The sequence below is a fragment of the Bombina bombina genome, chromosome 11, assembly GCF_027579735.1.
Source record: "Bombina bombina isolate aBomBom1 chromosome 11, aBomBom1.pri, whole genome shotgun sequence".
In the NCBI taxonomy this organism is placed as follows: domain Eukaryota; kingdom Metazoa; phylum Chordata; class Amphibia; order Anura; family Bombinatoridae; genus Bombina; species Bombina bombina.
The window spans coordinates 30,770,435-30,791,650 of NC_069509.1; the positions used below are offsets into that span (position 1 = coordinate 30,770,435).

A 21,216-nucleotide genomic window follows, 5' to 3' on the forward strand; every position below is an offset into this window, starting at 1 on the left:
GATTAGCCGACACAGAAATCCCTAGGTATCTAAAAGAGCTATAAACTGTATTGAAGGGGTTATCTAAGCAAGAGTTATCAGTTTTTCTTAGCCATAGCAGCTCAGATTTCAATTTATTCACTTTGTATCCTGAAAATTGGCCAAATAATTTGATTATATCCAGAAGCTTTGGAATATTGGAGGAGGTGTTAGATATTATATACCAATAAGTCATCTGCATATAGGGCCATCTTTACCTCCTTTTGATAAATTTTGATACCTTCGATCTGTTGTCTGATTTTAGGCGGCTAATGGTTCGATTGCCACATCAAACAGTAGCGGCGAGAGCGGGCAACCTTGCCGAGAACCTTTTTCTAACCTTATTTTGTTCGACTCCCGCCCATGAAGAATAGACCGGTAGAAGATTGGGTGCAGATATTTTTGACTAGATTGAGAAAGTTATTCCTAAGCCCAAACCGATCTAATGTGTCCAAAAGATGGTCATGACTAACTCGATCAAACGCTTTCTCAGCGTCGATCGCTAATACTGCTGCATCTGGATAATTTTTTGACAGACTTCCCTTAGTATTTTGAAATAATCAATGAGCAGAAGAAGTTGTCTGATTTTAGATGATGAGCTGCCTTTAAGAAGAAACCCCACTTGATCTCTGTGGATAATCTCTGATAGCCCCTCCTGCAGTCTCTTGGCCAAAATAGAAGTGAATATCTTGTAGTCAGTATTTAGGAGAGCAATGGGTCTATAAGATTCTCTGCTGCGCGGATCTGTGCCTGGCTTGAGTAAAAGAATTGTGTGTGATGCTACAAAATTCACTAACCTGTCCTACTCATGCTTCTTTATCTATCTGCAGCCTATGGTGCTGTTGACTAACCTGTCCTGCTCATGCTTCTTTATCTATTTGCAGCCTATGGTGTTGTTGACTAACCTGTCCTGCTCATACTTCTTTATCTATCTGCAGCCTATGGTGTTGTTGACTAACCTGTCCTACTCATGCTTCTTTATCTATCTGCAGGTTATGGTGTTGTTGACTAACCTGTCCTGCTCATGCTTCTTTATCTATATGCAGCCTATGGTGCTGTTGACTAACCTGTCCTGTTCATGCTTCTTTATATATCTGCAGGTTATGGTGCTGCTGACTAACCTGTCCTGCTCATGCTTCTTTATCTATCTGTAGCCTATGGTGCTGTTGACTACCTGTCCTACTCATGCTTCTTTATCTATCTGCAGCCTATGGTGTTGTTGACTAACCTGTCCTGCTCATGCTTCTTTATCTATTTGCAGCCTATGGTGCTGCTGACTAACCTGTCCTGCTCATGCTTCTTTATCTATCTGCAGCCTATGGTGCTGTTGACTAACCTGTCCTGCTCATGCTTCTTTAGCTATCTGCAGCTTATGGTGTTGTTGGCTAACCTGTCCTGCTCATGCTTCTTTATCTATCTGCAGCATGCTTCTTTATCTATCTGCAGCCTATGGTGTTGTTGACTAACCTGTCCTACTCATGCTTCTTTATCTATCTGCAGGTTATGGTGTTGTTGACTAACCTGTCCTGCTCATGCTTCTTTATCTATCTGTAGCCTATGGTGCTGTTGACTAACCTGTCCCTGCTCATGCTTCTTTATCTATCTGCAGCCTATGGTGCTGTTGACTAACCTGCCCTACTCATGCTTCTTTATCTATCTGCAGCCTATGGTGTTAACTAACCTGTCCTGCTCATGCTTCTTTATATATCTGCAGCCTATGGTGCTGTTGACTAACCTGTCCTGCTCATGCTTCTTTATCTATCTGCAGCCTATGGTGCTGTTGACTAACCTGTCCTGCTCATGCTTCTTTATCTATCTGCAGCCTATGGTGTTAACTAACCTGTCCTGCTCATGCTTCTTTATATATCTGCAGCCTATGGTGCTGTTGACTAACCTGTCCTGCTCATGCTTCTTTATCTATCTGCAGCCTATGGGTTGTTGACTAACCTGTCCTGCTCATGCTTCTTTATCTATCTGCAGCCTATGGTGTTGTTGACTAACCTGTCCTGCTCATGCTTCTTTATCTATCTGCAGCCTATGGTGTTGTTGACTAACCTGTCCTGCTCATGCTTCTTAATCTATCTGCAGCCTATGGTGTTGCTGACTAAACTGTCCTGCTCATGCTTTTTTATCTATCTGCTGCCTATGGTGTTGTTGACTAACCTGTCCTGCTCATGCTTCTTTAGCTATCTGCTGCCTATGGTGTTGTTGACTAACCTGTCCTGCTCATGCTTTTTTATCTATCTGCTGCCTATGGTGTTGTTGACTAACCTGTCCTGCTCAATGCTTCTTTAGCTATCTGCAGCTTATGGTGTTGTTGACTAAACTATCCTGCTCATGCTTCTTTATCTATCTGCAGCCTATGGTGTTGTTGACTAACCTGTCCTGCTCATGCTTCTTTATCTATCTGCAGCCTATGGTGCTGTTGGACTAACCTGTCCTGCTCATGCTTCTTTATCTATCTGCTGCCTATGGTGTTGTTGACTAACCTGTCCTGCTCATGCTTCTTTATCTATCTGCAGCCTATGGTGCTGTTGACTAACCTGCCCTACTCATGCTTCTTTATCTATCTGCAGCCTATGGTGTTAACCTAACCTGTCCTGCTCATGCTTCTTTATATATCTGCAGCCTATGGTGCTGTTGACTAACCTGTCCTGCTCATGCTTCTTTATCTATCTGCAGCCTATGGTGCTGTTGACTAACCTGTCCTGCTCATGCTTCTTTATCTATCTGCAGCCTATGGTGTTAACTAACCTGTCCTGCTCATGCTTCTTTAGATATCTGCAGCCTATGGTGCTGTTGACTAACCTGTCCTGCTCATGCTTCTTTATCTATCTGCAGCCTATGGTGTTGTTGACTAACCTGTCCTGCTCATGCTTCTTTATCTATCTGCAGCCTATGGTGTTGTTGACTAACCTGTCCTGCTCATGCTTCTTTATCTATCTGCAACCTATGTTGTTGTTGACTAACCTGTCCTGCTCATGCTTCTTAATCTATCTGCAGGCCTATGGTGTTGCTGGACTAAACTGTCCCTGCTCATGCTTTTTTATCTATCTGCTGCCTATGGTGTTGTTGACTAACCTGTCCTGCTCATGCTTCTTTAGCTATCTGCTGCCTATGGTGTTGTTGACTAACCTGTCCTGCTCATGCTTATTTATCTATCTGCAGCCTATGGTGTTGTTGACTAACCTGTCCTGCTCATGCTTCTTTAGCTATCTGCAGCTTATGGTGTTGTTGACTAAACTATCCTGCTCATCGCTTCTTTATCTATCTGCAGCCCTATGGTGTTGTTGACTAACCTGTCCTGCTCATGCTTCTTTATCTATCTGCAGCCTATGGTGTTGTTGACTAACCTGTCCTGCTCATGCTTCTTTATCTATCTGCAGCCTATGGTGCTGTTGACTAACCTGTCCTGCTCTAGACCCTTCCATCCTTTGGTAACTCCTTGTGGTTGTCTTCCTATTAGCTGATGTAAATTATTCTCTGATGCCTCCTCTGTTCCCTTTCCTCTCATTTTTGAAACTATAAGGTTGCCAGGTCCACTTCTCTTCTCAACCTACACCTCATTGTTAGGTTCCTTAATAAAGCAAGTTCCAGTATTGCTTGTATGCCAATGACACCCAACTCTACATCTGTGCACCAGACCTATTCTCATCCTTGGTTACTCACATAACTAGCTGCCTATCAGTTATCTCATTCTGTGATCCCAATTTGTAATAGGGTTGTCAGTTGTCCCCCACAAAAATACAGTACAATCTGTAGGAGATCAGTCACATTGTAAGGTGAGGGTCTCACAAGGGACACACAATGACAACTGGGTAGTCATTTTACCCCTTGGATGCCAGTAACATGCAAACAGTAGTGATTAACCCCCCTCACTTCCTTCTGCTTCATATTTGTAATACATTGAGTCATAGGGGCCCTATCTATCAAGCTCCGAATGGAGCTTGAGGGCACGTGTTTCTGGCGAGTCTGAAGTCTGAGTCTGAAGTCACAAAGACCGCTGCTCCAAAACCCTGTCTGCCTGCTCTGAGCAGGTGGACAGAAATCGCCAGAAATCAACCCAATCGGAGTGCGATCGGGTTGATTGACACCCCCTGCTGGTGGCCCATTGGCCGTGAGTCTGCAGGGGGCGGCGTTGCACCCAGCAGCTCTTGTGAACTGCTGGTGCAATGCTGAATACGGAGAGCGTATTGCTCTCCGCATTCAGTGAGGTCTTGCGGACCTGATCCCGCACTGTCGGATCAGGTCCGCAAGACCTTTGTTAAATAGGCCTCATAGGAGGCATTTTACATTTAGCTAATATTTTGCAACTTTAAAAAGAAGTGTCCAGTATTTTTGTGACAAATGTACTGTACAGCCTGCTAAATATTGAGCTGTGCGGGGGGAATACTGTACAGCTGGCAACCCTATTTGTAAGCAGAAGCATGTTTAATTAGAGCAGCGGTTCCACCATCCTAAATCTTGTTATATTTATGTTGCAGATGTTGGGCGCCTGGAAAAGTAAAACAGTTTTCGGCGTGTTAACCCTTATAAGCAGATTCAACCTAACGGTATGTTTCTTTTCTTTTTTTAACTATCAAAAAGGTTTGAAATGATTTGAATTAACATAAAAGAATCATGTTAGGTTGCCCTAAACAGGTTGTATAAAGTGATATTAATATCTAATAGCTAAAAAGGACAGCAGTGTATTGAGAAGGAATAAGTTGCCTCTGTCTTTGGCAACAAAGGTTTTAATCCAAACCTGAAGCTCGGGGTATAATTTAATCTTCTCACACAGCTGAACTATGTGCAGCAACCTGGTGGTCAAAGCCACAGACATCTCTCAGTCCATTAAATAAACAGAATGTTGGCCATAAATGTGATACAAAGGTTGTAACCTGTGCTTTGCAATAACAAATCACAGTGTGAAGGGTACACTCACTATAATTCCCCGGATAACTGTGCAATATGTGCAAAATCCACAGAAAGAAAAACAAAACGGAAAGTTCCATTAAAGGAACATGAAACCCCAAATTTTTATTTCATGATTCCCATAGAACATACAATTTTATATAACATTCCAATTTGCTTCTATAATCTAATTTGCTTAGTTCTCATGGTATCCTTTGTTGAAAAGCATACCCAGGTAGGCTCAGGAGCTGGGAGTTAACTGCTAAATAATTGCTTGCACATATATGCCTCTGGTCATTGATTTACCAATGTGCTCAGCTAGCTCCCAGTAGTGCATTGCTGCTCCTTAGTAAAGTATATCGTGAGAATGATATTAGAAATGAATTGGGAAAGTTGTTTAAAAATATGCTCTGTTTGAATCATGAAAAAAGGTAAAAAATGAAATGTGCATAGGTGGCATTTACATTATAAATAGACGCATGTTTACAATACACTTCCATTAGCAAAAATGCTTCTAGTAAAAGCTATTACTGTTTTTCAGTGGCATACGCACATATGCTGTCAGGGGCTCGTGCACTAGTATTTAAGCTCAGTTGGCAGTGATGTGTATTGTGTCTGTGAAGACTTAAAGGACAGTCTACACCAACATTTTTATTGTTTATAAAGAAAGATAATCCCTTTATTACCCATTCCCCAGTTTTGCACAACCAACACGGTTATATTTAATATACTTTTTACTTCTGTGATTACCTTGTATCTAAGCCTCTGTAGACTGCCCCTTATCTCAGTTATATTAATATACTTTTTACCTCTGTGATTACCTTGTATCTAAGCCACTGCAGACTGCCCCCTTATCTCAGTTATATTAATATACGTTTTACCTCTGTGATTATCCCTGTATCTAAGCCTCTGCAGACTGCTCCTTATCTCAGTTATATTAATATACTTTTTACCTCTGTGATTACCTTGTATCTAAGCCTCTGCAGACTGCCCCTTATCTCAGTTATATTAATATACGTTTTACCTCTGTGATTATCCCTGTATCTAAGCCTCTGCAGACTGCTCCTTATCTCAGTATATTAATATACTTTTTACCTCTGTGATTACCTTGTATCTAAGCCTCTGCAGACTGCTCCTTATCTTAGTTATATTAATATACTTTTTACCTCTGTGATTACCTTGTATCTAATCCTCTGCAGACTGCCCCTTATCTCAGTTATATTAATATACTTTTTACCTCTGTGATTACCTTGTATCTATGTCTCTGCAGGACTGCTCCTTATCTCAGTTATATTAATATACTTTTTACCTCTGTGATTACCTTGTATCTAAGCCTCTGTAGACTGCCCCTTATCTCAGTTATATTAATATACATTTTACCTCTGTGATTACCTTGTATCTAAGCCTCTGCAGACTGCTCCTTATCTCAGTTATATTAATATACTTTTTACCTCTGTGATTACCTTGTATCTAAGCCTCTGCAGACTGCCCCATATCTCAGTTATATTAATATACTTTTTACCTCTGTGATTACCTTGTATCTAAGCCTCTGCAGACTGCTCCTTATCTCAGTTATATTAATATACTTTTTACCTCTGTGATTACCTTGTATCTAAGCCTCTGCAGACTGCTCCTTATCTCAGTTATATTAATATACTTTTTACCTCTGTGATTACCTTGTATCTAAGCCTCTGCAGACTGCTCCTTATCTCAGTTATATGAATATACTTTTTACCTCTGTGATTACCTTGTATCTAAGCCTCTGCAGACTGCTCCTTATCTCAGTTATATTAATATACTTTTTACCTCTGTGATTATCTCTGTATCTAAGCCTCTGCAGACTGCCCCCCTTATCTCAGTTATATTAATATACTTTTTACCTCTGTGATTACCTTGTATCTACGCCTCTGCAGACTGCTCCTTATCTCAGTTATATTAAGATATACTTTTTACTCTGTGATTACCTCGTATCTAAGCCTCTGCAGGACTGCCCCCTTATCTCAGTTATATTAATATACTTTTTACATCTGTGATTACCTTGTATCTAAGCCTCTGCAGACTGCTCCTTATCTCAGTGATATTAATATACTTTTTACCTCTGTGATTACCGTGTATCTAAGCCTCTGCAGACTGCTCCTTATCTCAGTTATATTAATATACTTTTTACCTCTGTGATTACCTTGTATCTAAGCCTCTGCAGACTGCCCCTTATCTCAGTTATATTAATATACTTTTTACCTCTGAATTACCTTGTAACTAATCCACTGCAGACTGCCCCTTATCTCAGTTATATTAATATACTTTTTACCTCTGTGATTACCTTGTATCTAAGCCGCTGCAGACTGCTCCTTATCTCAGTTATATTAATATACTTTTTACCTCTGGGATTACCTTGTATCTAACCCTCTGCAGATCTGCTCCTTATCTCAGTTATATTAATATACTTTTTACCTCTGGATTACTTGTTCCTAAGGCTCGTGCAGAATTCCCCCTTATCTTAGTTCTTTTGACAGCCTTGCATTTTAACCAATCAGTACTGACTCATAAGTAACTCAATGGGACTGAGCACAATTATGTTATCTATATGGCACATATGCACTAGCACTGTCTAGCTGTGAAAACTGTCAAAATGCACTGAGATAAGGCCTTCAAGGGCTTAGAAATTAGCATGTGAGCCTACCTAGGTTTAGCTTTCAACAAAGAATACCAAGAGAACAAAGCAAAATTGATGATAAAAGTAAACTGGAAAGTTGTTTAAAATTGCTTGCCCTATCTGAATCATGAGTTTAATTTTGACTAGGCTGTCCCTTTTATGTTAAGCATCAGTTGTGCCCTCTGAGTTTGCCTCCGTCAGGCAATCTAAACTTGTTTATCCAAAATGACTGCCAAGCACAGCCATTGGTTGTACGAGAGCTGGAGGTGGAGTTGCACGAGTGATTGCTTGTGCACTTTGAAATTCCGGCAGCTGATGCACACGGGCAAGTTGACTCTATGAGAACCAAGTGCACATGAAGGATAATAAGTACTGGCCATAGTGATTATAACACATGTACCATACTAAGCCAACTGCAGTATACTCTCATGATAAGGAGCTGACCAAGAGAATGGTGGACCTTCTATACAAGACTTTGCTTTATATAAAGTTTCATTTTCACTTGCACATCTCCTTTATAAAGATTTTTTATTCCTTTATTTTCTTTACATAGAAACTGCTGTTTCATTTCTTCAATACACAGACGATATTTCTACAGACAGATAAGATCTCAACCAGATTGTTACATGAGAGTCCATAGCTGACCAAGGGAGAAGATCTACACAGGATTCATTTTCTACTTAAAGGACCATTAGACACTAACTAAATGCTAGATAGAATGATGCATTCAAAGAAAAGATTAATCTGAGAATAACACGTAGATGTATTTAATGTATAAAGATGCATTAGCTGTTGAAATACTGACAAAATAAGTGTTAAATGTTATTGCCTATAAAACAATGGAAGCTGCCATGTTGTAACTTAGGTTACCTTCTCTGCTGTGGCCAATAGGGGACAGTAATAAATAGGTCACTAGAGTGTGCAGCCAATGGCTGTGTGACATATAACAGTTTCTGCACTTCCATTTCCAACAGGAGGAGAAAAGCCTCACAATTGGAATGCAATTACAGAAAAGGGGACAAAATAAATAATGACATTATATTGCAGAGTTTTTCTTATATATATGATTTATCATTTTATATTACCATCTCAAAGTGTTTAATGTCCCTTTAAAGTAATAAGTGTATTTAAATTCTTCGCATACACAGATATTAATTCAAACGGAAGAGAATGTATAGACCAGAGAAGAGAGAGACTTTCCAGATGGGCTTGATGGGAACATCGATCAGCCAGGAGGGTCCAAGAAAATAGACCTGCTCCTCTGAGATCTCCTGCGTCACCTGATATCACCAGACCCAAGAGCCCATCAGAAAACAAAAACGGTACATCTGAATTGTTTTTATCAGTGTTCTTAATTCCAGCTGTATTTACAGTGAATAAATAGTTATCCCTGTAAATGCCGTGTTGGATTTGTACGTATATATGCACATGCCTAATACTACACCCATGAGCTCTTGTCCACTTGATCAGATCTTAGTTGTGAAGGAGAAACTATATTACCAGTAATTCACCAGATCTCCTTCCTTATAAGAAACATTCTAACCCTTTAGAACCAAAACGACAAGGTTTACCATGACCCGCTATTAGCTGAAAATGTTTACAAATCCTTTTATGGTATCACAATATTGGTCAATATATTCAGTGACAAATGCTACTCCATCAAAGGTGTGGCAGAGGTAGATCCTGAGTTTATCCTGTAAGGGCAGTCTGCAGTTTAAGAAGCCTCATGTCTTGCTTCTAGGTATAATATAAAGGTTTTATTTAATTTCCTTGTCCTCTGTATCACATGACAGGCTTTATCCAATCACAAATGTATATACGTATATGAGCTGTGCCCTCTTGCACATTCCCTTTCTCACATTGTAACAGATCAGAGACTAACTAACACATTTTGGGATAAATATTTGTGTGTGTGTGTGTGTGGGGGGGAGGGGGGATCATTATAATAGGTCTGTCCCATAAATCCTTCAACAGCCAATGTGAAGGTGTTGTGCAAGTAAAAGTGTATATGAACTAATGAAACAAAGTGACTGATCTTATATTGTAAATTTTAGTAAACAAGATCAAATCAGTTAATAATTTATCACCTTTTTATCATAATTATTTCCCAATCAGTATATTTTACACTGTTTGCTCTCTGATTCTATTTTCCAGGATCACAATAAAGGACAGGAGCCAGAACAACCACCTACATAGGAGGGATCCCCAAGGTAAAAACTAGAAAGTTGTTTAAAATTGCATGCCCTAATCTGAATCATGAGTTTAATTTTGACTAGACGTGTCCCTTTATGTTAAGCATCAGTCGTACCCTCTGATTTTTCCGACGTCAGGCAATCTGAACTTGTTCATCCAAAATGACTGGCAAGCACTGCTCTTGTTTGTACGAAGAGCCGGAGGCGGAGTTGCACAAGTGATTGCTTGTGCACTTTGAAATTCCGGCAGCTGATGCACACGGGCAAGTTGACTCTATGAGAACCAAGTGCGCATGAAGGATAATAAGTCCTGGCCATAGTGGAAAAGGGAACAAAATAAATAATGAAAGTATATTGCAGAGTTTTTCTTATATATAGGATTTATCATTTTATATTACCATCTAAAGGTGTTTAATGTCCCTTTAAAGTAATAAGTGTATTTTAAATTATTCTCATACACAGATATTATTTCAAAAGAAAGAGAATGTATAGACCAGAGAAGAGAGAGACTTCCAGATGGGCTTGATGGGAACAACGATCAGCCCAGGAGGGTCCAAGAATATAGACCTGCTCCTCTGAGATCTCCTGCATCACCTGATATCACCAGACCCAAGAGCCCATTAGAAAACAAAACGGTACATCTGAATGTTTTTATCAGTGTTCTTAATTCCAGCTGTATTTTACAGTGAATAAATATTATGCTGTAAATGCCTTGTTGGATTTGTACTATATATGCACATGCCTATAAACTACACCCATGAACTCTGGTCCACTTGATCAGATCTTAGTTGTGAAGGAGAAACTATATTACCAGTAATTCACCAGATCTCCTTCCTTATAAGAACATTCTAACCCTTTAGAACCAAAACGACAAGTTTACCATGACCCGCTATTAGCTGAAAATGTTTACAAATCCTTTTATGGGTATCACAATATTGGTCAATATATTCAGTGACAAATGCTACTCCATCAAAGTGTGGCAGAGGAGTCCTGAGTTTATCCTGTAAGGGCTGTCTGCAGTTTAAGAAGCCTCATGTCTTGCTTCTAGGTATAATATTTATTGCACCGCTCCTATACCTGTTCAGTAATAAGACCAGCTGACTTACTGTACTAATCTCCATTAGAGCGATTACTAATGTAATGTCCTTTTCTTTCATGTAATTGGCAAGAGTCCATGAGCTAGTGACGTATGGGATATACATTCCTACCAGGAGGGGCAAAGTTTCCCAAACCTCAAAATGCCTATAAATACACCCCTCACCACACCCACAATTCAGTTTTACAAACTTTGCCTCCCATGGAGGTGGTGAAGTAAGTTTGTGCTAGATTTCTACGTTGATATGCGCTTCGCAGCAGGCTGAAGCCCGGTTTTCCTCTCAGAGTGCAGTGAATGTCAGAGGGATGTGAAGAGAGTATTGCCTATTTGAATACCATGGTCTTCCTCTAGGGGATCTATTTCATAGGTTCTCTGTTATCGGTCGTAGAGATTTCTTCTCCTATCTCCCTTTTCAGATCGACGATATACTCTTATATACCATTACCTCTACTGATTCTCGTTTCAGTACTGGTTTGGCTATCTACTTTATGTAGATGAGTGTCTTTGGGTAAGTTAGTCTTTTTATTTATGACACTCTCAGCTATGGTTTGGCACTTTATATGTAAAGTTCTAAATATATGTTTTATACTTATATTTGCCATGATTCAGGTCAATCAGTTTATTTTCCTTCTTTCAGACTGCCAGTTTCATTTTTAGGGAAAATGCATATGAATTAAATATTTTTCTTACCTAAAATTTTCAATTGACTTTTTTCCTTTAAATTGCGGACTGTTAGGCTCGCGGGTGCAAAAAATGCTTGAATTTATTGCGTCATTTTTGGCGCGAGACTTTTTTGCTGCGAGATTGACGTTTGACGTCAATGACGTAGTTGACGCCAGAAGTTTTCACGTAGTTGCGTCATTTTTGACTTACGTGTTTATTATAGACGTTTTTGGCGCCAAAAATATGTGGGCGTCATACTTGGCGCCAGTTTTTTTTACATTATTTAAGTCTCACTTTTTAGTTGCTTCTGGTTTCTAGAGGCTTGTTCTGTTTGCATTTTTTCCCATTCCTGAAACTTTCATTTAAGGAATTTGATAATTTTGCTTTATATGTTGTTTTTTCTATTACATATTGCAAGATATTCCAAAAACTGTTCCTGTATCAGAAAATACTGTTGGATTCCTGATGACCGATATCAGTCCTACCAAAGCTAAGTTAATTTATTTTAATGTTATGAATTTTATCTTTAGCTATGGTTTGTAATAAGTTATCATGATAAACTTTTACATGCAGAGGCCATTAGTATTTATGCATTATCTATTGCTATTCTTTTTACATCTAATGTACAAGATATACCTAGGAATCTATGAGAATGTTTTTCTGATTCTATCCTAAAGGCTTTGTCTGACATCCCGCCTTCTAATAAAATTTATAGGTCTTTTTTTAAACTTCTCATTTAGTTGATGAATTTTTAAATGACCGACAACATACTGAATTATCCTTCTCTGATGATGTTTTTTCTCATTTAGAATATACTTCATCAGATATTTGACACTAACAAATCTACTTTTTTATTTTTAAATAGAGTACATTAGTTGTTGAAAAGGTGTTGATTATATTGGATATTGAGGAGTCTAGTTCTTTTGATTTAAGACTAGCTAACATTTAAATTCTGCTCATTAACCTCTTGTGGTTTCTTCAGAGGTTTTTTCCCAGTTCATGATACTAGGGAATGGAATAGGCCTGGGACTTATTTTATTACTTCTTCAAGGTTTTTAAATTGTATCCTTTGCCGGCAGTTAGTTTAAAGTTTTGAGGAAGATCCCGAAAGTTAATGGGGCTAGCTCTACTCTTGTTTAACATACTACTATTCCTATAGAAAATAGTATTTATTTTTTTCCTTCAGATGGGAAACTTGTATCTTATTAAAGGAAAATTATTTTATTTCAGGTCCTTTTCTTAGGCCTGCAATTTATTTGGCTGATGTTGCAAATGCTTCAACTTTCTGGTTGGATACTTTAGTGCAACAAGTATCGGATTATGATTTGTTTTAGCATTGTTAAGTTGTTCAACATGCTAATAATTTCATTTGTGTCGTCATTTTTTTTATATTTTCACAATTGAGGTTTAATCTATGTCTTTAGCTATTTTTAGCTAGAAGAACTTTGTGACTTAATCTTGGAATGCTAATTTGATTTCTAAAATTCATATTTCTTTTTTTCCAAGGTAATCAATTATTTGGTTCACAATTGGATTCAATTTTTTCCAACTGTTACTCTGGGGAAGGTAGTTTTTTGTTGCTTCAAGATTGAGTTCTAAGAGTAAATCTAAGCTTATATTAGTTTGTTCTTAATAAGGAACGGAATCCTATTCTTCCCCAAGTAACATGTTTATAGTTGGAAGCTTTCTTCAACATGGAATGAATTTAAGCTATTTAAAAGATCAAAGTCAGCCCCCCAAATTTGCATGTAGGTGCGTTTTTTTTTATTCCAGCTTAGCTGGTAAGGGGCAGGTTTTGACTTTTTTAAATTTGTTTGGTTCAATTCGGTCCAAACTTCTTAGATTGGGGTACTGAATAGGATTCAGAGTAAAACCGCCCGTGAGAAGTTTTTTTCTTCTCTAGCATATTCCAGCTATTCCAAGTAAAGGCTCACACTTTTCTGAAGTAGTTTCAGACCTGTATGTGTGGGTACTTGCGAGACGCGGCTGGTTACCCGTTGGGGTCTTAAGGCGCTGCTCAGACCTGGAGTTATCTGGGGTATTCATACCAGTTCCATTTCAGAAACAGGGTTTGGGGTTTTTTGTTCAAAACTATTCATTGTTCCAAAGATAGAAAATCTTTTTGATTGTCATATAAGAGTTCCTTCTTTCAGAATGGTGTTTATATGGTCTAATTCTGCCTTTTTGGTCAGTAAGGGCATTATTGTTTACCAATAGATACAATAGATGCATATCTTCTGTTTTCATTCAGATTATTTCATTTTCTGAGATTCTCTTTTTTTGACAAGCATTACCAATTTTGTTTGCTTTTCTTTCTGGTCTAGCGACAGCTCTGAGTATCTTTTCAAGGTTCTCAGTGTTTCCTTATTTGGACGATCTCTTGGTACTGGCTCAGTCTATTTCGTTCTGCAGAATCTCATACGATTCAACTTTTGTTGTTTCTTCTAAGACATCGTTGGAGGATCTTTTTATCAAAAGATCCTTGGTTTGCTCAGACAAGGGTCACCTTTTTTAGGTTTCCAGATAGAATTGTGTCAATGTCTTTGTCTCTAACAGACAGTAGACAATTATATTGGGTTCAGTTTGTCGGAACCTTCAGTCTCTATTATTTCCTTCAGTAGCTATATGCATGGAAGTTTTAGGTCTCATGGCTGCAGCATGGATTCAATTCCCTTTGCTCATTTTCATATGAAACCTTTCCAGCTTTTTATGCTGAATTAATGGTGCAGGGATTCTAGGATATTATTTTTAATATCTTTGAATTCCAATGTTCACTATCTTGACTTGGTGGTTAGTTCACATCATATAGTTCTATGGTCTCTTCGATTCATCCAACCTGGACCTTGATCACTACAGATGCGAGTCTTTTAGGTTGGGAGGCTGTCTGGGGATCTCTGTCAGCACAAGGGGTTTGGAAATCTAGGAGGCGAGATTACCATTCAATATTTTGGAACTCGTGCATTCTCAGAGTTCGTCAGTTTTGGCTTCTTTTTGAAGAGAGAGACATTATTGTTTTCAGACAGACAATGTCACAACTGTGGAGTATGTCAATCATCAGGGTGGGACTCTCAGTCCTTAGGCTGTGAAAGAAGTATCTCGGATACTTGCTTGGGCTAAATCCAGCTCCTGTCTAATTTCTGTGGTCCATATCCCAGGTTTAGACAATTGGGGAAGCGGATTATCTCTGTCAATCAAGCTTTACATCGGGAGAATGTCTCTTTACCCAGATGTGTTTTTTCAAATTGCTCTGATGTGAGGGTTTCCAGTAATAGTTCTGATGGCAATTCTCATCTAAACAAGAAAACTTCCCAGGTACCTATTCAGGTCCGGGGATCCTCAGGCGGAAACAGTGTATGCATTGACACTTCCTTGGAGTTATCAATCTGCCTATATTTTTTGCTCCTTCTGGTTCTCTTTTTAAGAGTGATTTTTCAAAATCATCATGGAGCAATCGTTTGTGCTGCTGGTGGCTCCAGCATGGCCGCTCAGGTTTTGGTATATGGTTCTTGTTCGGATGTCCAGTTGCCAACCTTGGTCACTTCCATTTAGGCAGACCTTATATCTTAAGAGTTCTTTTTTTCCGTCAGGAAATCAAATTATTAAATTTGATGTATGGAAATTAAAACGCTTAGTGCTTAGTCATAGAGTTTCTCTGACTCAGTGATTAATACTATGTTGCAGGTTTCGTAAATCTGTGTCTAGAAAGATTTATTATCGAGTTTTGAAGACTTACATCTTACTGATGCTCTTCTCCATAATTTCTCTTGGCATTCTTTTAGAATTCCTAGGATTTTATTAGTTTTTTCATAAGGTTTTGTCTGCAAGTTCCTTGAAAGGACAAATCTCTGCTCTTTCTGTGCTGTTTCACAGAGAAAATTGCTAATCTTTCTGATATTTATTGTTTTGTCTAGGCTTTGGTTCGATCAAGCCTGTCATTAAGCCAATTTCTCCTCCTTGGAGTCTTAATTTGGTTCTGAGGGCTTAACAGGCTCTTCCGTTTGAGCATATGCATTCTTTGGACATTGAATTACTTTCATGGCCAACTTTTGGCGCATCTCTTCTGCTAGAAGAGTTTTTGAATTATCTGCTCTATCTTGTGAGTCTCCTTTTCTGATTTTTCATCAGGATAAGGTGGTTTTGCTGTCTTTATTTAAATTTTTTACCTCAAGTTGTGAATTCTAACAACATTAATAAAGGAATTATTGTTCCTTTCCTTGTGTCCTAAATCCTAAGAATTCTTTGGAAAGATCCTTACATTCTTTGGATGTGGTCAGAGTTTTGAAATATTATGTTGAAGCTATTAAGATTTCAGAAAGACTTCTAGTCTATTTGTTATCTTTTCTGGTTTTAGGAAAGGTCAGACGGCTTCTGCCATTCTTTGGCGTCTTGGTTAAAACTTTTGATTCATCATTGCTTATGTGGAGTCGGGTAAATCCCGCCTCAAAGGATTACAAGCTCATTCTACTAGGTCAGTTTCTACTTCCTGGGCTTTTAAGAATGAAGCTTCTGTTGATCAGATTTGCAAAGCAGCAACTTGGTCTTACTTTGCATATTTTTTACTAAATTCTACCAATTAGATGTTTTTTCTTTCTTCAGAAGCAGTTTTTGGTAGAAAAGTACTTCAGGCAGCTGTTTCTTACATAAATTATGTTTTCCTACCACATAGGACACATAACCTGGGTGGTAGCTTTTTCTATTGAGCAACACGTTTTCTGAAATCTGTTTCCTATAGACCACCAATTTGTTAGGATCTTCATTCAACCCATACTAGGTTAACATCTAATTAATTAAAGAACTATTAAAAGAAAAAGAAAACCCCAACCACCAATTTGTTAGGATCTTCATTCAACCCATACTAGGTTAACATCTAATTAATTAAAGAACTATTAAAAGAAAAAGAAAACCCCAACATTTTCTTTCTTGATTTAGATAGAGCGTGTGATTTTAAACAACTTTCAAATGTACCTTTATTATCTATGTTGTTTTGTTCTTTTGATATCCTTTGTTGAATGGATACCTAGATAGAATCAACAGCTGCTGACTGGTTGCTGCACATACTGTATATGCCTTATATTATTGGCTCACTCAATACATTCAGCTAGCTCTCAGTATTGCATTGCATCTTCAAAAATGGATACCAAGAGAATGAAGCAAATTAGTTAATATAAGTTAAGGTTTCATGTCCCTTTAAATACAGTAGAATTGCATAATCAACTAACAAGTCCTAAAAAGACAATGCAATGACCCTTACTTTGAACTATAAACGAGGAGCAGTATTTTTCTGAGAAATTTCAAAGTTTTATTTCATTTCCTTGTCCTCTGTATCACATGATAGGCCTTATGCAATCACAGATGTATATGCATATATGAGCTGTGCCCTCTTGCACATACTCAGTAGAAATGTCTCTAATGTAACAGATCAAAGACTCAGTAACACATTTTGGAATAAATATTTGTGTGGGGGGGATCATTATAATAGGTCTGTCCCATAAATCCTCCAACAGCCAATGTGAAAGTGCTGTGCAAATTAAAGTGTATATGAACTAATGAAACAAAGTGACTGATCTTATATTGTAAATTTAGTAAACAAGGATCAAATCAGTTAATAATTTATCATCTTTTTATCACAAATTATTTCCCAATCAGTATATTTAACGCTGTTTGCTCTCTAATTCTATTTCCAGGATCACAATAAAGGGCAGAAGCCAGACAACCACCTACATAGGAGGGATCCCCAAGGTAAGTGATATCTGTAAGCTTTCTTTATGCGCAGTACCATAATCATAGTGATTAAATACAAGTGATCATATGATGATGAAGGTGGTGGGAACCTACAGATGTAGAATACAGCTCTAGTAGTCTGACATAACTCTAGCCTGCAACCATGAATTAAAGGGATATTAAACACTAAATAAATGCTAGCTAGAAGATTAGTCTGAGAATAACACGTAGATCTATTTTTTAAAGATTCATTAGCTATTTAAATACTGACAAAATAAGTGTAAAGTTTTAGTGTCTATAAAACAATGGGGGCTGCCATGTTGTAACTTAGGCTACCTTCTCTGCTGTGGCCAATTAGGGACAGTTATAAATAGGTCACTAGAGTGTGCAGCCAATGGCTGTGTGTAATATAACAGTGTTCTGTACTTCCATTTCCAACAGGAAGAGAAAGCTCACAATTGGAATGCAATTACAGGAAAAGGGGACAAAATAAATAATGACATATTGCAGAGTTTTTCTTATATATATGATTTATCATTTTATATTACCATCTCAAAGTGTTTAATGTCCCTTTAAAGTAATAAGTGTATTTTAAATTCTTCGCATACACAGATATTATTTCAAACGGAAGAGAATGTATAGACCAGAGAAGAGAGAGACTTCCAGATGGGCTTGATGGGAACAACGATCAGCCCAGGAGGGTCCAAGAATATAGACCTGCTCCTCTGAGATCGCCTGCATCACCTGATATCACCAGACCCAAGAGCCCATCAGAAAACAAAACGGTACATCTGAATGTTTTATCAGTGTTCTTAATTCCAGCTGTATTTTACAGTGAATAAATGTTATGCTGTAAATGCCTTGTTGGATTTGTACTATATATGCACATGCCTAATAAACTACACCCATGAGCTCTGGTCCACTTGATCAGATCTTAGTTGTGAAGGAGAAACTATATTACCCAGTAATTCACCAGATCTCCTTCCTTATAAGAACATTCTAACCCTTTAGAACCAAAACGACAAGTTTTTAACCATGACCCGCTATTAGCTGAAAATGTTTATAAATCCTTTTATGGGTATCACAATATTGGTCAATATACTTCAGTGACAAATGCTACTCATCAAAGTGTGGCAGAGGAGTCCTGAGTTTATCCTGTAAGGGCTGTCTGCAGTTTAAGAAGCTCATGTCTGGCTTCTAGGTATAATATTTATTGCACCGCTCCTATACCTGTTCAGTAATAAGACCAGCTGACTACTGTACTAATCTCCATTAGAGCGATTACTAATGTAATGTCCTTTTCCTACCCACATAGGACACATGACCTGGGTGGTAGCTTTTTCTATGGACGCAACGTTTCCTGAAATCTGTTTCCTATAGACCACCGATTTGTTAGGAACTCCGTCCAACCCATACTAGGTTAACATCCTAATTAAATAAAGAACTATTAAAGGAACACAAAACCCCAGAATTTCTTTCAAGTTTTAGATAGAGTGTGTGATTTTAAACAACTTTCAATTTACTTTATCTATTTTGTTTTGTTCTTTTGATATCCTTTTTGAAAGGATACCTAGGTAGACTCAACAGCTGCTGATTGGTGGCTGCACATATATGCCCTTTTGTTATTGGCTCACTCAATATATTCAGCTAGCTCTCAGTATTGCATTGTTTTTCTTCTTCAAACAAGGATACAAAGAGAATAAGCAAATTAGTTAATAGAAGTAAATTGGAAAGTTTTTTTAAATGGTATCCTCTATCTGATTAATTAAAGGAAAATGTGGGTTTCATATCACCTTTAAATACAGTAGAATTGCATAATCAACTAACAAGTCATAAAAAAGACAATGCAATGACCCTTACTTTGAACTTTAAATGAGGCACAGTATTTTTCTGAGAAATGTAAAAGTTTTTATTTAATTTCCTTGTCCTCTGTATCACATGACAGGCTTTATTCAATCACAAATGTATATATGTATATGAGCTGTGCCCTCTTGCACCATACTCTGTCTCACATTGTAACAGATCAGAGACTCACTAACACCATTTTGGGATAAATATTTGTGTGTGTGTGTGGGGGGGGGAATAAATTTGAATTTTTCATTATAATAGGTCTGTCCCATAAATCCTTAACAGCCAATGTGAAAGTGCTGTGCAAATTAAAGTGTATTGAACTAATGAAACAAAGTGACTGATCTTATATTGTAATTTTAGTAAACAAGGATCCAATCAGTTAATAATTTATCATCTTTTTATCACAAATTATTTCCCAATCAGTTATGTTTTACGCTGTTTGCTCTCTATATCTATATACCAGGATCACAATAAAGGACAGGAGCCAGACAACCACCTACATAGGAGGGATCCCCAAGGTAAAAAACTAGAAAGTTGTTTAAAATTTGCATGCCCTATCTGAATCATGAGTTTAATTTTGACTAGGACTGTCCCTTTATGTTAAGCATCAGTCATACCCTCTGAGTTTGCCGACGTCAGGCAATCTGAACTTGTTCATCCAAAAGGACTGGCAAGGCACTGCTCTAGTTTGTACGAGAGCCGGAGGCAGAGTTGCACATGTGATTGCTTGTGCACTTTGAAATTCCGGCAGCTGATGCACATGGGCAAGTTGACTCTATGAGAACCAAGTGCACATGAAGGATAATAAGTCCTGGCCATAGTGCTTATAACACGTTGCACCATACTAAGCCTACTGCAGTATACTCTCATGATAAGGAGCTGACCAAGAGAATGGTGGACCTTCTATACAAGACTTGCTTTATATAAAGTTCTCATTTTCACTTGCACATCTCCTTCATGAAGACGGTTTTATTCCTTTATTTTCTTTACATAGAAACTGCAATACACAGATTTTATTTCTACAGACAGATAAGATCTCGCCAGATTAGTTACCATGAGAGTCCTCAGCTGACCAAGGGAGAGGATCTACACAGGATTCATTTTCTACTTAAAGGGACATTTAAACACTAAAATAAATGCTAGCTAGAAGATTAGTCTGAGAATACGTAGATGTATTTTTTTAAAGATTCATTAGCTGTTTAAATACTGACAAAATAAGTGTAAAGTTTTTAGTGTCTATAAAACAATGGGGGCTGCCATGTATGTAACTTAGATTACCTTCTCTGCTGTGGCCAATTAGGGACAGTTATATAACTTATAAAAGGTCACTAGAGTGTGCAGCCAGTGCTGTGTGACATATAACAGTGTTCTGCACTTCCATTTTCACACAGGAAGAGAAAGCTACAATTGGAATGCAATTACAGGGAAAAGGGAACAAAATAAATAATGAAAGTATATTGCAGAGTTTATCTTATATATATGATTATCATTTTATATTACCATCTAAAGGTGTTTAATGCAGGGATAGGCAAGGTGTCCGTACATGTACACTGGTGTCTGTGACTAGCCCTTGCTGTGTCCGCCACAACCTTAGTATATATTTTCTTTCTGATTCAAAATGTGTGAATAAAGTTAGTGGCTTGTCAAGAGACTGCAAGTGATATTGGGTGATAAGTTATGGAATAAATAAAGCCTGAGTGAAATACTGGATGTGTATCTGCATCTGTATAATAACACCCAGCTCTATACAAAGACACAGTAGTGACACTGGCTCATGGGCATAGCCAGACAAGGACTGGTTATAGGGTTAGTGGTATCTGCATCAGTATAACACCCAGTGCTATATAATGACACAGTAGTGACACTGGCTCATGGGTATAGCCAGAGGAGGGCTGGTTATAGGGTCAGTGGTATCTGCATCAGTATAACACCCAGTGCTATATAATGACACAGTAGTGACACTGGCACATGGGTATAGCCAGAGGAGGGCTGGTTATAGGTGCAGTGGTATCTGCATCAGTATAATAACACTCAGCACTATATAATGACACAGTAGTGACACTGGCACATGGGTATAGCCAGAGGAGGGCTGGTTATAGGATCAGTGGTATCTGCATCAGTATAATAAC

The 21,216-nt window shown here is 38.0% G+C and overlaps 1 long non-coding RNA gene across 1 annotated transcript; it reads left to right on the forward strand.

The window, feature by feature from the left end:
• Positions 1 to 4,500: 4,500 nt before the first annotated feature.
• On the forward strand, positions 4,501 to 19,578 carry LOC128642031 (uncharacterized). The gene is made up of 3 exons (XR_008399614.1): positions 4,501 to 4,571; positions 17,849 to 18,021; positions 19,551 to 19,578. It is a non-coding gene; the product is annotated as an uncharacterized LOC128642031 (long non-coding RNA).
• The last annotated feature ends 1,638 nt before the right edge of the window (positions 19,579 to 21,216 follow it).